Genomic DNA, 17667 nt, shown 5'->3' on the forward strand with positions numbered 1-17667 from the left:
GCAGTGTTTCGTATCATCAGCGTGTGTGCCACCCAGTGAGAGGCATTTGACTAGCTGGTACTGAACTGCGGCGGAAAGGATTGTCTTCTGGTAGAAGCTTTGAAGGTTATAGGTAACAGTGATCGACTAACGAATTTATTTAGAATTCGTTTAGGCTAATTACAAAGACGCTGTTTGCGTCAGTGTAAAACCATTGACTTCGCTCGCTCTAATAGATCAGCCCATCAGCTACACAATGGACACCTACCGTAAAAACGCTTCGATAGACTACGCGCTCATGTAGCAACGCTGTTTGCGACAGATATGCGCGATAAAAGCTGCAATGCGGTAATGCTTTCACCTGTCCAATCCTGTTTTTGTTCAACCCAATCAAAGCTTATTGTACCCAATCCAAGTTTTTGTTTTTATATATTTGTCCTACTGCTACATCTAGATCCCTATCGAAATAATCCCACGTGACAGATGTGACACGGAATAATTCCGAAATATAGTGCTTTGTGGACAGCATGCGAGGTCATTGGAGTGGCCGCGGGTAAAGGACACACATATTCTTCCGCTAATGGCTATCTTCGGCAGTGAAGTTACATAATAGCGCCATGCTCGATTTGACTATCATTTAATGCATCATGCTAATTTCGTTCGATCTGAATATGTGACAAGGAGCTTGTGCGAGCTCTTGTTTACGAGCCTACGCTACCGTAAAACAGGTTAAATCATATTGTAAAATCGTATAGCATGCAACCATAAATATGTATTGCCATCTAGATAACGACCGTCATAATAGTCATCGCCGTCAGTGTTCTTCTATTTACTCTGCTCATTTTCTTTCATTAGACATACTAGAATTTTGTGCTCGATTAATCTTTTTAAGGCGGAACCCGTTGGTAGACAAATGCGTGTATTTGTACTCAATTCCGTTGACGTTAACGGGACGCTTTTTGAGTTCGCTTGACCTCGTTGCGAGCAACGGCACATTTATCTGTGATATGGAGATTACCATAACAGTGGTCCCAGACGGACATGGATTACCTGAAAACCCAACAGGCACCGACCATTTCCAGTTTAAATTACGCGGTGGATGACCAGCTGTATTGCAACTAGCAGCGATCTAAATTAACATTTTTAGAAAATATCGCAATTTACTCGTTAGCTGAAGTCACAAACCTCAGGTTTGTGTAGCTGAGAAATTTAGCGCTAACAGACATTTAGATTTCAGTTATTAAACACTGCAGAGTATCTGTCGTTTGGATAGCTTATTACGGATTTGTCCCTGTGGTTACACTCAAGGCTATTCAAATGCAACGGTGAAACTGTTCCTTGAGATGCCTTTTGTAGACCTGCAATTCGCAAAACAATCGAGATACAAAAAAACACAAACAGAAATAAAAACTATATCGCGGTAAGAGACATTGCGACTCAGATAGATGGCGCAATCAGTCACGAACGCAATTAGAAGGTCAACAATGATTTCACTGACCGATTTCCAGCTGCGGAACTCAATGCTAAAGCAATGCCGTTAAAAAGTAAATTTCACGGCCGCTGGTGCAGTAGCCTGTATAACCGATAATCCGAACCGGACCGTTTGAAGGCGTGTTGACCGGGCATTGTAGGAGACGCGGCGTACAATTTGAAACGAAGATCTTGAGCATTCTGAACCATTATCACTCGAAAAAACGTGTCGAATACGCGTGGACACACAACACGGACACAGAGAAGTAGCGAAAAGAAGAGGTTACCGCTGATTACGGCGATAAATGCTGTAAAATTTGTGTTTTGCTCTCAATTGTCATTGGCCTATTGATGACGACGACGACACTGTGCCTAACGAGGCACGTCTGCAGCAACAGTAAAAATAGTAGCGAAAACAATTGAAGAGCTCTTCCTTAATAATCAGCTCAGATAATTGATCGTTGAAGACTGTTACGGACTGAACATCCGTCACATAGTCACCAAAACAAACGATAGAAGACGTTGACCGGAGACGATTATCTTATGCGGAGAGAACGACCCTAGTTCGCCAGATAGTAATAAGGATAAATAATCTACAAAGGATAGGCGACAACGATATATGTGGAACTTCATCATTGAATTGAATCTGTTTAACTGATGATTAACTCTGACAGAGCGTACATTAAGTGAGGTAATCTGGTGAGGCTAGACTGAGGGAATGACCGAAATTGTCCGAAGCGCCAAACGTACGTATTTGACTCTGCAGTAAAGTGAGAACACGATTCAACAAAACAACACAATGAATGTTCCTGGCGAAAGTGATGGACCTCGTAAACTATTCGTCGTCACCGGTAACGTAACAGTCTTTTAGAGAACGGTCAAGCTGATGGCGATCTCGCACGGCAGCTCGTGAGAGTGATTGTCCATAAATGGTAGATCATAACACGAAGCTAGCCTCAAATATCGAAGGTTACCGTTAAACATAAATGCTAGTTGCTCTCTGTGCATGTAGATATATATATCTACATAGAATACATGCCATTTGGAGGAGGAGCAGCATCTTTTACGAAAGCGAATTTCGGGAAATTTTAGGAAGTACTGAGCCGCTTCAAAACAAACGCGCTATCTCTGTGCCGAAAGATGTCAGGCAAAGCTAGTGCAAATTCATATTGACGATGGTCTAGCTCTATACGTATTGCGACTCGATTCCATGCAAACAGTAAGTTTTCTTTAGTAAATCGTTTTCCTTAGTGACATCGCCTAACATATTGACTGGAAGTAGTCTTGCTACCATTCGTTCTTTCGACCAATGTTTTATGACAGCGCCGTGAAGCATTGTAAGGAATACGCGTTCGAGTCCCTCCGTTAGTTGGTACCATAGGAATCCAGTCATGGAAATAGGTGTTTTACCTTTTTAACTTCTTTCACTGAACTATTTTTGTTGCTCTTTTCGAAAAAATTAGTACGATACATCCGTCTGCAACGCGTGTTCTTCGAACAATCGCTAAATAATCAGAACGGTTCTTTTTAGTGGCGTGTCCGCAAACGGCCGTCGTGAGTTCGGTCCCAAAAAGATAAGAGCCCACCTTCGTAGGAGCTCTATGGTTTAGCTCAGAAAAGAAGCTGTATCTATCGACGTAAACAGCTTCGTATTTGCGCGAACGTTACCATCTGTATCTACTCATTGAACGGCATAACACGAAACGTTATTTCTCTTTAGTAGTGAAGCTTCGCAGGAACGCCACTCGGCGGACTGGAACAATTTTGTCTGCTAAAATTTGTGTTTATGTGCCTTTTATAGCAAAAGACTGAAGAATCTATCATTATCCTATTAGCATATTCAGCAGGTGGTTTATTTAACTAGCCAACAGCAACATAAAGACCTCAGGTCCAAGTCTCCTTCCTTATGAGTCGCTGTTGCAACTCCGAAAAAACTTCAAAGCCAAGTCTAAATGAATCCCATCAAAAGAGCTGCCTAATAAGGGAAACCGTTATGAGCTAGTTTGTCAAGTACGCTTCAGAGCCTAGGAAACTAATTACTACGAGCTATTTACAATCGTATCATCAGGCCACAGTTGCTCTCCTCCCGGATTTTTCAAAGGCTTGTTTATTTTTTGGGCTGCCTTTAAATGTATGGGGTTTTTTTGTGTAATGTGCGCGCTATATGGCTACTGAACTTCGAAACAGTTGACCAGTGCTCCTACAACGTGCTGAACTTTTTAGGCAAATACCATATTGTCTATGCATAGGGCTTGGGCGTGTTTGTTTACCGCTACGAACCCATCTAAGAGACGGTAAGCAGTAAGCTGTAAATTTGCTCTCAGCTGCGGAAAACTATACTACAGGAAAAGAGACATGTTGGATACAGTAAATGCTATTATGTTTATAGCACCGCATACATAAGGGCACACGATAAAACCGAAAATGACGAAATGTATGACGCCATGCGTCGTGTGTTTGAACAGCATCTGTCGCCAATCGGGTTAAATATCCGCTGGGCATGTCCGGAACACCATTCCTTCTATAATTAGCGGTAAGTTCGTACCCATGTTCGTATTTTTCTAGATATTGTTCACTAAAGTGACCATCAGGCGAACAGTTCTGAGTGGACTGGCTTGGACCCATGACACTTACGCTTGTATATATATATGATTCCCTTTTGATTACCCTGTTATTCTATGCACACGATCGAATGGTTAACAAATGATATATATAACGCAAATCTAGCTTACCTACGTAAATTCAGCTTATTTGCTAGGTCTACGTATTAGTGATTTTTTGCCTGTGATCTACGCATTTGTTTGTCAGCTGTCTTTTTGGCTAGCAGAAGCGATTCACTGTTATCTGTCAGCCGAATGTGAAGTTCTTTATCACGTTCACTTATTGGTCTGCCATAGGGTCAAGTCCGCATTTGCCCAGTATCCCGCTACTGCAGTTGATGGCTATGGCAGCCATGTAAAGTACTGACGCTTTCCGTACAAGTGACTTTCTAATGGGATCATCACCGTTGTCAGTTATTAAAAGTGCATAGGCATCGCACAATGATTGTATTGGCCTGGTCTTGTAACAGCTCTGCTTCGGACTTGGGGAGACAGTCCGGGTAGAGGTAGAACGCAGCGAACTTACAAAGATGCATTAAAGCAGCAACGCCAACTCGATGGCTTTAGTGGTAGTGGTATCGTTGATTGCCGTCGTTGTCGCGATGATGATCGTTTGGTCCAATGAATCCCCTCTTGTTGTTGTTATTGTTGTTGTTGTTGCTGCTGCTGCTGCTACTGCTGCTGTTGCTGCTGTTGTTGTTGCTGTTGTGGTTGTTGTTGCTGTTGTAGTAGTAGAAGTAGAAGTAGTAGTAGTAGAAGTAGAAGTAGTAGTAGTAGTAGAAGTAGTAGTAGTAGTAGTAGTAGAAGTAGAAGTAGAAGTAGTAGTAGTGGTAGTACTAACAAGTAGTAGTAGTAGTAGTACTAGTAAGCAGTAGTAGTAGTAGTAGTAGTACTAGTAAGCAGTAGTAGTAGTAGTACTAGTAAGTAGTAGTGGTAGTAGAAGTAGTAGTGGTAGTAGAAGTAGTAGTAGTAGTAGAAGTAGAAGTAGTAGTAGTAGTAGAAGTAGTAGTAGTAGTAGTAGTAGTAGAAGTAGATAGAAGTAGTGGTAGTACTAAAAGTAGTAGTAGTAGTACTAGTAAGAGTAGTGGTAGTAGAAGTAGTACTAGTAAGTAATAGAAGTAGTACTAGTAAGTAGTAATAGTAGTACTAGTAAGTAGTAGCAGTAGTAGTAGTACTAGTAAGTAGTAGTAGTAGTAGTAGTAGTAGAAGTAGTAATAGTAGTACTAGTAAGTAGTAGTAGTAGTAGTAGAATAGTAGTAGTAGTACTAGTAAGTAATAGTAGTAGTACTAGTAAGTAGTAGCAGTAGAGTAGTACTAGTAAGTAGTAGTAGAAGTAGTACTAGTAAGTAGTAGTAGTAGTAGTAGAAGTAGTAGTAGTAGTAGTAGTAGAAGTAGTACTAGTAAGTAGTAGTAGAAGTAGTACTAGTAAGTAGTAGTAGTAGTAGTAGAAGTAGTAGCAGTAGTAGTAGAAGTAGTAGAAGTACTAGTAAGTAGTAGTAGTAGTACTAGTAAGTAGTAGTAGTAGTAGTAGTAGTAGTAATAGAAGTAGTAGTAGTACTAGTAAGTAGTAGTAGTAGTAGTAGTAGAAATAGTAGTAGTAGTACTAGTAAGTAATAGTAGTAGTACTAGTAAGTAGTAGCAGTAGTAGTAGTACTAGTAAGTAGTAGTAGTAGTAGTAGTAGTAGTAGTAGTAACAGTAGTAGTAGTAGTAGTAGTTGTTGTTGTTGTTGTTATTGTTATTGCTGTTGTTGTTGGAATTGTCACTGCGTCTGCCACTGCAGCTTGAACGTCTCTCTTTTGCCTTCTTTCTTTCTTTCCGTCGCTTTCTTTAGTCAGCTCAGTACCGTGAGCGCGACTGTTCGTTTATACGTGCTTATGTACTATTAACAATTCCGTACAACATCAACCGCGACAAACGACCGATTCGATTCGGCGCAATGCTGCAGATGCTACTGGTGATGCTGCATATGCCGTTGTAGCCACAGCTCGTCTCTGATCTCGCTTGAGTTCTGCTCTGTGTACATATGTACGATTAGTGTTCATATTACCAATAGCAATAGTAGCAGTAAAGTCGGCAATCAACCAATACAAGGGATGGTGATGGCTGACGCCAACCGTCACCGTCGCCGTCACTGCTGCTTTCGCGACGGCCGCCTCTGGCAACTACAGCGAAAATGCCCGCCCACCAGTGTGACTGCAACCGTCGTCATAGGCAAGAAGTGAACAAGCTGAGGAGACCCAAGTCAAAAGCAGTAATTTGGTACGATCTAACCACAGCACCAGCAGCAGATTGATCGGTTGGTCATTGTCGTTTGCGTCATCCTGCTGTTCGGTCAGTAGCCGATTATACAATGTGCGCGTGTTTTTTGCAGCAACGATTGGTCTTGTCGCGCATGTTGTTTGTAGTACGTGCATCGCTGTTTGAGTTCGGGCTGCGGTGGGCGACGTGTTTAACTTTTAGCTTTGTTGATTACTCGGCCCATTTAAAGACACGTACCACGTATACGTACATCAACATAGATATTTCTTATGTGTACAAATAGCCGAGTATAATCGCAGATACGACGAGTATACATACACAACCGTACCCAGAGTGGACATACGTGGTACGATGGAAGGGTTAAGAGATCTCGAGAGATAAACACACAAACTACAAGTGGCAGTGAATAGATAGGCTGACGCAAACGTAGTGTTTTGTATAATGCAGGCAACGAAGTATGTCGTGCTGACGACAGAGGAAATAGCTACGAGCATTCGAGACTTGTTAAAATATTTCGTCTATGACATTGGAGAATGTATAGACACGTTTATCGCGGGACGTATAGTATTTATTTTATAAATAATTCGAAAGTCGATGTAGAATTATGGCTAGATTGTATTCAAATGGGTATGTTGTATCATAGCGTTACGCAGTTCTGCGATAAGATGTAGAGAAACGAAAATGTCGTACCGATTGGAATATTTGCTCTGCATACTGAACCCTGATAAAACGTCAGTATAACACTCGTACGTAGAGTTACAAACAATGACGTCCATTCAAGTATTTTATAATCTCATATCATATGCAATATAGTCGTGATAAAACAATAATCTCCATTAGTTAGCGAAATTACCTAGGCAGGACATCACTTCTATTCTACCACAAGTAAGCTAAAAAAGGCGGTGGGCCAACATTGTGGGGCAAGTTAAACTTGGCTAAGGCTTCCTAATTTGCTGATTCTGACCCTATTCATGCAATCGTAAATCCGAAGAAGATGCGATGAAGTCCAACACGTTCCGTCAGGTGCGTACAAACCTGGGCTAGGGATGATCAGTTCAACATCCGTTCGTTTTGCTCCTGACAGCAAGAATCCATAGACATATGCGTGCGGAAAGAACATAAGATCCGAATCAATTAAAATTATGTTCAGTAAAAAGTCGAAACAGTCGTGCAAACACAAATTACGATACCTTATGATTCTGATCATGTTGATATACTTGAACAGACCAATGGTTATTTTGTAAAGTTAGCTTAAGTTTTTTTTTTGTCGAAAGAATCTAGATGTACACTTAGAGACGTCGCGTTACGATTCGCGAAATGAAGCGGATATAGCAACAATGGAAACGTAAATTAAACTGCTTGTCTAACTTTCTCTTGCTTTCGACAAAAGCAAGAAGAACTACGCTGTTTTAAGAGAAAAAAAAAACTGTAAGTTTCAATAATCGATGACTACACTCTAGCAAAGAAACGAGGAACGTTCAAAATGCAAAAGGGATCTTCGTATGAGGCATCATCGTACTTTAACCAGTCGCTCTATCTGACATTCACGGTAGGGTACTCGATAATCATCGATTTTGTTGTTGTCAACGGCTCCTCTAATGCGAGTTCCACAGATGATGCAGGTAGTCGAGCAACTCGACCACTATAGTCTAATATACGAACGGATTAACTAGTGCATCTGTTTGCTTTGTTACGATTATCTCTCTACGTGTAAAATGTTTCAAACACAAAGTAAACAGCAACCGAGTGCAACATTTGCACGAGTGACAAGATCGGCCCAGCAAATTTACATAACGACAGGCCCATAAAATATCCAATACGCTATAAAAACCCGTCTTCAAGGGGTCGTAAATAAATCAAGCGGCCGGTAATGTAAAAGAAACACAAAAGCCATTTGAATACATTTCTATATTATATGATCACATGGAATATACGAATAATCGTACGCTTGATTTGTGCGCTGACAGAAAACATAGATCTCATCATTGGAGGAAGCGTAGCAATTTGGTCGAAACTTCGAAGAGACGTGGGATACTTGCAATTAGTTAAATAACGCATGTGATGAATTTTCGGAGCGATTTAGATCATCTGAAGTAATTTTCGCGTGTGAAAATAGTTCCTCAATGTTGTTCTAGTGAAGTGCTTATAGACGCAGAAGAATATATTTTCTATTGTACAAAACTGAAGGTTACTGTAAAAGGCTGATGCTTAACGTTGAACATTAAGCAGTATATGATAGCCCGTTTGGAACGCTATCGATGGATCTTCAGAAGGATACAGTTGTTGCTGGACTAGTTCTCAAAAGAGGCTTTTAACAGATCTTCTTATTTACCGATTGAAACACCAGACGTATACGTAACAGTAATAGCAGCCTACCAAATAACTATCGGAGTTACTCAGAGCGTTTTCTTTGTAACCACTGTGTTATATTATGTGTGCATGATATTTGTCGACTCATTACTACGAGATCCGAGTCGAAACTGCTTCCTCTACTGAGCATTAAGTACCCCGAGTTGAGAATACTTTTAGCTACTTATGACGTTCAAAAGATCTATAAGCGGATCCATGAATTGTTGTCGATGTGCGAAGTAGCAACCTCGTTTCCAGGACGCATTCCGAGGAAACTGGGTAAGAGAATTGAGGTGAGGCGCAGCTGAAGGTTACTGGGAAGCATTCACAACGTAACCACATATCTAAGCCAATGCATAAAGCTGCACAGTAGTTTCACATGAATAGCCAATTCAGACTATACGATGAAGTGTATACGTTGCGCTACCTTATGCACGTTATGCTGATATGCGTGCCGTACGTTCATGCCTATGGTATATGGACAAGGATTATCGTTGCCAGCATGTGTGTGTGTGTGTGTGTGTTGCCCAGAGAGAGTCAAAGACATACGAGCAAACAATAAGATTAACTTTTAGCTATCAGAAAAGCATGGCTCTTTGACACAGTTCTTTATTAAATATCACTTAGTTTCCCTAAAGGAAATCTAGTGCTATTCTTATAATTCGGTTCTCCTGCCTGGTCATGATTCGTCATCGGGCGGCTCTTTCTAGCGGGAATGGCAACATTCGAAATTAGTCAACTGTTATTATTTAACTAGTTTTTTTTTTCATAGCTGAAGAACGTTCCTGTATTTGCGTGCTGTTGCCAATGCTGAAAGATGCGTTAATCCGATGACGATCTGGATTCACCTTGTTAGATCATACCACTCTTGCGCACTTCACTGGCAACAATACTGTTGAGACGTCCGGATACTTCAGCGACGGGACGGTGCAGCTTACTAAGTTCTATCACTGCTGACCTCCTGCATTGGACCGCAACGCCGTATCGATCATGGGCCATCAGCCATATAAAGTGCTTCATAAAACATTTTTGATGCCTTCGTAGGCGGGCCACTTTCGACCATCTTCTACAATCAATGCCTGCGGCCTTTTTGGCGGTCCGGGCAGTAGGGGTCCTTCAGCTCGCTCTTCACTTTCAATGTGTTTTGCGAGTTAATTATCTCAAATCTCGTAGAACCCGATAGTATTCGCATCTTTTAAATTGATATTAAATTGTTCCTCTTAATTAAATCTTCAAATTGTCATATAAGATTTATTATGGAAGATTATTCCGCAAGCATTTTTGAGGAGGATCAGGAACCATTATCATAGTTATTAGAGGCGGTTATTTTATTCTATTATGGGCAATTCTCGTACCTGTCATTGAGATATTCTAAAAGAAGCAATATAAATTTGAAGAATTTCAAGGCTTGTTTTATATTTGTTACGTTTATCTAAGAGCTCCTTGTTCAGTAAAGCCTTTAGGTGAAATCGTCTGTATATGATTTATAATGATTCTACTGGCACGGTGAAATCGCAGATCGTCTTGGATATTGCCGTATGCCTTCTCTGTGTGCAAACAATAAATGGTCAACGATGACGATTATAAACTTAGAAATTGTAAATGAAATAAGATCGTATCTGTAACCGCGGATCGGGTCGATAAGAAAGCTTTGAAGCCAAAAAAGCTAGACATACCACCTATCTATTATTATACAGAATATTGTATTCCAGCGCGTTACTTTACCAGCTTTATTTTTCGACGTATACGTATACGTAACGATACAATTGCCAGAAACTAAAAATAATACTTAACAATAACTTATCGTGTCGAATATACGATCTCATGTTAGTTTTATTAATTTCATGATATGACTGTATTATCGATAGCAACGGGCGGCGTAAGTTATGTCATGGGCCGATACATCCAATTCATAAACGAGACATAAGTTAGCTCTCTTTAATTATACTTAAAAGAATAATAATAGCATATTTTACACGACAGCCGTTGCCAACGCGCTCTTCCTAAATTACGGCTGATCGATCTCGTGACTCGTTGGTGATACTTCGGCTACGATGACAACCGCGTCCATATCGATGATGCCCGATTAGATATATTTGTTGATCTTTTCGCTGCTTCATCTTTTGTTAATCATGCATTTTGCCCTTATCGAAGTACAATAGTAGAAATTAACGTGTTCCAACAAAAAAATTGATGATTGGTCTCCTCGATGTCCGAGTTTTGGCTTCTATAGACGTTTAGCAGTTTGAGCAATTACGCCCCAAAGGAGAGATACCAGAAGGTGTTGAGGCATCATTACCGCAGTTACCATTAACTTGACGTTCATTTGACACCCACTACTAACTGCATCATTTTCCATCATAATCTTTTGTCTGAATGGTTGGGATTACTGACATGCCTGAAAAAACAAGCCTTCAGCCAAGCCTTTGAACTCTGAATCATGTAAGCGGCTGAATACTGCTAGCCAACGCACCTTTTGGCATATCATTAACTCCTGGAGCCTTAAAGAGGTTGGAGTGTGTCAAATTCCTCTTAGGAGCCTGCTATCGTAAAAGAAGCGTACTATTTAAGGCCACAGGGTCGAGGTTAACATCGTAAAACAAATAGTGGACGCGATCATATGCGTAGGATATAGTACATCCAGGTCTGCCAAGCGTCTTAGACTTGGGTTTTATAGACGACCGAACTGGATAGAACAACTGACACCTATTAAATCTAAATCATAGTATAAATTAAACCAGATTATTGGGAATTTAGTAGCAGATGCGACTGAAGTCGCACGGTCGTGCCATCGTCGATCCCTATTCCTCTATTTATGGAGAAGTAGTTTGGGATACAAGACGTTTATCTTTTAGCGGAAGGCATTTTTATTTATGTTATAGGATGACATTGTGCAATACTAGTTTTGCGGCAATTATACATAATACACTTTCTTTCGTTTCATACAACTTGTATGGAACTATCGCTGGAATAGGCCGGAATCACCTTACTTTCTCACTGTTTGGTCGGAGTGCTACCGCCTGACCTTTTTGCAGCCATCAATGATCTTATATCTATAACACTATTTGCTGATAACATTAAGTAAGCGTCTGTCTTAGACTGTCTGTGCCACTGGCACACATTATTAAGACTTAAACTTCTGGCAGCCTCGAAGTTCACCTTAGACCTCTTACGTAAAACGAACGTATTCATGTGTTACAATTGCTTTTCGTTCACTATAATTTATTGTTGTTTGTATGTACAATTGGTATCTTCAGATGTTCTCCATATAGCGTAATAGAAGTCTCGAAAGCAAGACGACTTCACGCACACGTATTGTAATAACAGGAACATGTATTCGAATGAAATTATTGGCAAGGATGTTAGTTAATCTAAAATTACCCATGGTTTTCTTCCCGAGGAAAATGAGCATATGTTTATGAAGAATCACCATTCGTTTATATGTTAAGATCTATAGAAAAGTAAGTTCGACAATAAATACTTTTTCACAGTATCTACTAATGCTTGTAATGTAGTTTAACTTTACAAAAGGAACTTGAGAAATCGCTAGAACGTATACGTTTAAACTGAACGCTCGATGAACTGTGACGTAGTCGAGCAAGGATATTCCCTAACAGGGGTCGGACGATCGAATAAGAAATCTCCTGGTAAGATAGGACCGTTCTAAATGAGTCGAGTCGGTATTCGTCCGTACATGAACGGCGGCGGCCAATCCTCTCGTGTACTGCAAAATACGCGCAAACAAGCTGCGTTCTTGTTACTGTCGTCGAACGATGCTTTCAACGCAGCTGGAGTCAATGCCGACTCAATCATAACTGTTAGTAAATTCCACCTCCTACAGATACGCGTTGTGTGGCGTAGCTCGTACAATAAACAAGACCCGGCATCGGTGCGAGAATGGACGCTCGCATGAATGGAGAAAAGAAACACGCCATAGTAACATGAGTGTATTTCAATGAATCGATGGATTGGTTAGACTACTATTGCTGAATCATTTACAGACGGAATGGCGCAAGTGAGCGATGAACGGCACTTCGCTTTGAAATTTACGATGGACACGATCATCTGGAAGAAGACAGATACCACGATGACGACGACAACAACAACAACCGCTCGTCGTATAACGTCGGTAACAATCGCTGCAGATTCTTCAGTGAAGAAGAACATTTCGTTGACAGGTAACCGAAACATGCGTTCGTCCAAGCGTTTCTGCGTAGAATTTAACCGTCGACGATTAAAGGGGTAATGTCAAAACAGCGGCACGAAAATACCGTATGCAATGGGAACAGGTGCTGAGGGTAAGACTAACAGAAACAACGGTAGCAGCAAAGATGGTCGCAATTTCATACAATGTATGTAGATATGTAGCGCAGGGATCGATGCCAGCATCAGCAGTTTCTTTAGCGTTCCATTACAATTGACGTTCTCTCTGTTAGAAGTAATACATTTTCCCAATAGCGCATAAAGTAAATGGATTGGTATCAGTCTCGAGAAGGCCAATCCTGGTCAGTTTTTTCGAACTTTTATTACAGACAATATTGAGTGGTCTATCCACGCTATGGTCTACACGCATCCTTAAAATGGACGTTTCATTTAAAGAAGATATGGACATCGCGTGACCTGGGATAAGACTGTGTGAATTACAAGATATGATCGCTCACGAAATCCAGAACGACAAATGTATAACAGTCTTACAATCTACCGCATACTGTACCTGTGCAGAAATGCTAATGATAGATCTTCTTGGAATGAATAGGCCAACAAACACCGATCTCATACTTAGCTAGTTTCCAAGCTTACTGCGGTCACGGGGCGAAGAAAAAAAATTTATCTTGAAATCTTCATATTTGCAGACAAGCACAAGCCAGCTGCACGTGTAGAATTATGTTATCGCTAATTTATGTGCAAGACACCTATTTATAGGCCAGCTTACCAGTGTCTCGACTAGCTTTTAATGTACGTTTGTTGACTTCTCGCCAATCAGCTATCTAAAAGCTGGAAAGGAAACGACGACGGCGACGCAAAAGGACAACCATTCAAAGTTCGTACTGACGCGTCACCGTGAGCTGCGAACGCGAACGTGCTCTTCTTAGTCTGACGTTGTCTTCTCATTACAAAAATGTTCCATGTATAATTCCTGTGAATATTTGCGTTAGCAATTCCTGGTACTGCACCCATAGACTTTATAAATACATTGTTATGTAAAACAAATCCTCTACTAGACTCTTATTTTTGTGGTAATGTTTGTCGGTCACTAAGACAACGAGGTGCCGATTGTCGGCGTACGCTAAATCACTCGTTTGGGCATATTTAATATCAAGGTGAAATTATGATCTTCTCTATGTTATCCAACGGCGCATCAAAGAGTCCGAGCAGTCGAATGGGCCTACTTTCTGTCGGCTGGCTAAGGGAAAACGTTGCGCCTCTCTCTGCGTCAATGTTGAAAAAAATTCGTTTCTGAAATTGACGCAGCCATCATGTACCTGAACAACCACCGATGGTGACGAGTGCTATCAGTTCAGACGAAAGTATTACATAAATAGCCAATGCTCACACCTTAATTACGATTATAGGTTTCGTCCGAAACGGAAGAAGGACCTAACGTATTAGCATCAAGGTAGAAATATAACTGGATACGCGGTTGATACTATCGTAATATCCACTCTGAGTTGCTCATCGAGAAGCCTGTTCTAAAGAATAATATGAAAAGCAATATCTATGATTCGGAATCTTCTAGGCCTGGCGCTTCAATGCATTACATATAAGCGCTACGAAGGTTCACTCCTTCGATAAGCTACGCAGGCCAATTTGAACAAATTACGAGATTCATCAGCTTGAAACCTATCTCAAAAAAGTATTACCCCATTGTCGCGGTTAGAATACATGATTAGTACTCTTCGTTCCATATGCTTGTACTATGTATGTGTGCAAAATACCTCTGTGCGGAGCACGCAAGGTAGCTTTGGAGTATAAATGTCAACCGCACTAATCTCTTCTTTTGTTAAAGGTAGGAAACACGTGAAAGGTAGGAAACGTACCCTTTGCAAAATCTAGTAATATTATTAGAGTGATTACGTTACGGCAAGCAAGCTGAAGTTGGGGTTGCACCTTCACTCCTCAATATTTTCTATCGTTCAGGTGACTAGACAACCTATTTTCGGCCGAATTCCTCGAGGTAAAAAGAGTCAATCATTCCCTTTACGACGAAAGAAATGCAACTCGCCGAAAAAATGTGCTGCCGAATCTAATATCGGTATTTTTAATAGACTTCGTATGGCTGCGGAGGGGCTCCGATGTAACACCTCAAGCTAATTAATGAGGATCAGCGGTAGGTACAAAAGCATTCGCTCACCTCAAAAACGTACGATGAGCAGAGAGATACCGAGGGGCGGTAGCAACAGTAAGAAGGTGTCCGAAGCCGGACCTTCTGCAACGAGTTAATGAGAGTAAACTTATTTGAACGCAGCCATGTCTACCTATCGAAGAAATGAGGTAAATGCGAGATATTACTGGAGAAAGGCAATGTCGGCTACTTCTATATATCCCATTTAGTACGCCATTATGCTTATCAGTTCAAATCGGTATGTGCTTCTGCGCAAGGTAGACATATATTGACCAGCAGTGTTTGTAAATTTGGTCCAGGTCTGAGACAGTAAAGCCGTTTATGAGCCCTTTTGACCCACCCTTTGAGAGGGCTGGAGCCTCCGCGTTTGATTTTGTCTATTAGGTCCCTGCCAGATCCCGCCTAGATCTTCACTTGTATGATTATTGCTATAATACAAATAAATAACGAGTGCATTTTTAATGCGTTGTTAAACCGACAGATATGATCTCCGTTTTGTTGTATACTTAATAGCCTGGGAAGCCGACTTAGTTGCTAGTGATACTTCCAACTGCTAGATTTCAGCCATCGCAGGATGGCTAGAATCTATGATTATTAGGCATTCCTTTGGTAATGATGTCCCCACGAAATTTGAATAGCAACCAGCGATGTACCAATGGCAGATACTACGCGGTCGAGCGGTTTCCATGAAGGGCTGCCATAGATCGTTTTCAGAATGTAGTTCTGGCGAGTAATTCAAGCCCTAATAGGTTAAATCTTGTAAAATTCTAATGAGCACAATAAGGCTAATGTGTTATCGTACCCGTGCTGTTCGCAGTGGTGGAAGGCGGGCCACTTCCTGATACACATCCGAGGCCGTACCTTGGGTATACGAAAATATACCGAAGGATTGCTTCTCATCCGGCCATATTCGATGTGTTAAGGGCTCTTTCTATATATTTGTTCAGGAGCTAACCTTTGGCTAGCTTAAATTGGAAGGCTGTTGTTGGCAAACGTTCGATGGCGCGCCTGTCAAGAACAGCAGCAGGTGCCGACTTTTCTGTCGGACTGTATTATTGTGGGACATAGAATTAAATAGCAACAAAATGATGGTAAAATTCTTAAAGATAGATACTTGTACATAAGAACTTTCTAGCTAACATAAATAAAATGATATAAAGTCGCTTACTCAGATTTATGTCTGGTTATATACAATCAATGAAGCCTGCTTTGTGTTGTCATTTGTGTAAAACACATACTGAGAAAAATCGCCGTAGATACGAGTTGTCATAGAAAAAAGAACCCTTTAAAAAGTGCCTTGCGAAGATGTGTTTATTATACGCGTATGCATGGTCACAAATCGAATGGTATAATAACTATTGAAGGAAAAGTTACAGCTCGATCTAGTGCCTGGCCACAAAAACATGTAACTTTTACCAGCAACTGCTATAGTAGAATATAATCGAGTATGGATATCTATCTGTGCAATAGACATGATGAAACAGAATACCACTTAAGCAAGGGACAAATCTAAGGCTAGTCATGGAAAAAAAAAAATATTTAAAAAAGCCATGTACAAATTAAACTACGGAAAAGTCGTAGGAGGTTTTTGACGTTTGCTTAGCCTCTAGAAAACTCAACAACGATAAGTGATCGGGCCTATTTTCCCGAAATGATTTAGCAGCGTTAAGAATCTTGGCCTGGTCTTTATTTGAAAAAATAGAACATGCAATGTACTTCGTGTGCATATAAGCTATCAGGTGCACGTATCAGGTTCTCAATATAAAACGATGTCACGATCACGCGGTCTGCTCAATATTCAGAGCGGGTCGTTTGTTTGTGTGATTGTTTTGTGAATTAATTAGCCATTATCTTTGTGGGAAAACTGCGGTGTCGAGCCAGCTCCTCGATTTACCCTCAACAAAAAAAATGTCAATCTTACCGTTACCTTCTGGACAAAGATTGTTGTTCTATGCTCAAAATACTAAACAAAGCTCCTTCATAGACTCTCTGTGTATGGTAATTAGAGCAAGCGAATCTTATAAATGTCGCAACCTCTATATATATGCATATAACAAATGACCTCATTTACCTCATTTTTGTAGTTGATAAGGCTGAATAACTGGGTTGGATTAATAGTTATTGGTAGGTACAGGTAAATCCTTTTATAGCTTAATCGCGATTTAACTATGCTACGCTTGCGGTCCAGGCGTTGCGGCCGCCAGTGAAATATGTGATGCATACTCAGAATTATATTTTTATATAATCGATAACCTATACTGAATATAATTGTTAAAAAGCCTAAACGATTCAGTCCTAAACTAACCCTTTGTTTGCTTTCTTAGGACAGTTAAGTAGGATGTACCCTGCGGCGGTCAGCGCAACAACCGAACTTATCGTACGGTAGTCAAACGTATTCCAGATTCGAAATCTGTGTTGTTATTTTTCGACTGCTATACCTTGAGGTACAAATTGGAAGCGAAGTATCGTTTCGGTAGCATTTAGTATTTGTTTTTATTATATGATATTTCGTTGACGTCTTCGACAATACCTATGAATCGACATAGATTTTAGCCATCGCTAGTAGCATCCACAGGCCACAATTTGCAAACTCCAGGACGTAAATTGCTACAAAAGTTTATCATAATCTAACTTATCTGTTGCAACAGCAAACCCTACAGAAATTT

General features: G+C 40.6%; 1 protein-coding gene and 1 long non-coding RNA gene across 3 annotated transcripts in view; both read left to right on the forward strand.

The window, feature by feature from the left end:
• LOC111247212 (noggin-like) overlaps positions 1-17667 on the forward strand; it is a 40540-nt gene that overhangs the window by 12173 nt on the left and 10700 nt on the right. The window lies entirely within an intron of this gene.
• LOC111247213 (uncharacterized) lies at positions 344-16841 on the forward strand. Its single transcript, XR_015323413.1, has 2 exons — positions 344-3982; positions 12660-16841. It is a non-coding gene; the product is annotated as an uncharacterized LOC111247213 (long non-coding RNA).

Source organism: Varroa destructor, unplaced genomic scaffold (genome assembly GCF_002443255.2).
Source record: "Varroa destructor unplaced genomic scaffold, Vdes_3.0 BEIS01000003.1, whole genome shotgun sequence".
In the NCBI taxonomy this organism is placed as follows: Eukaryota; Metazoa; Arthropoda; class Arachnida; order Mesostigmata; family Varroidae; genus Varroa; species Varroa destructor.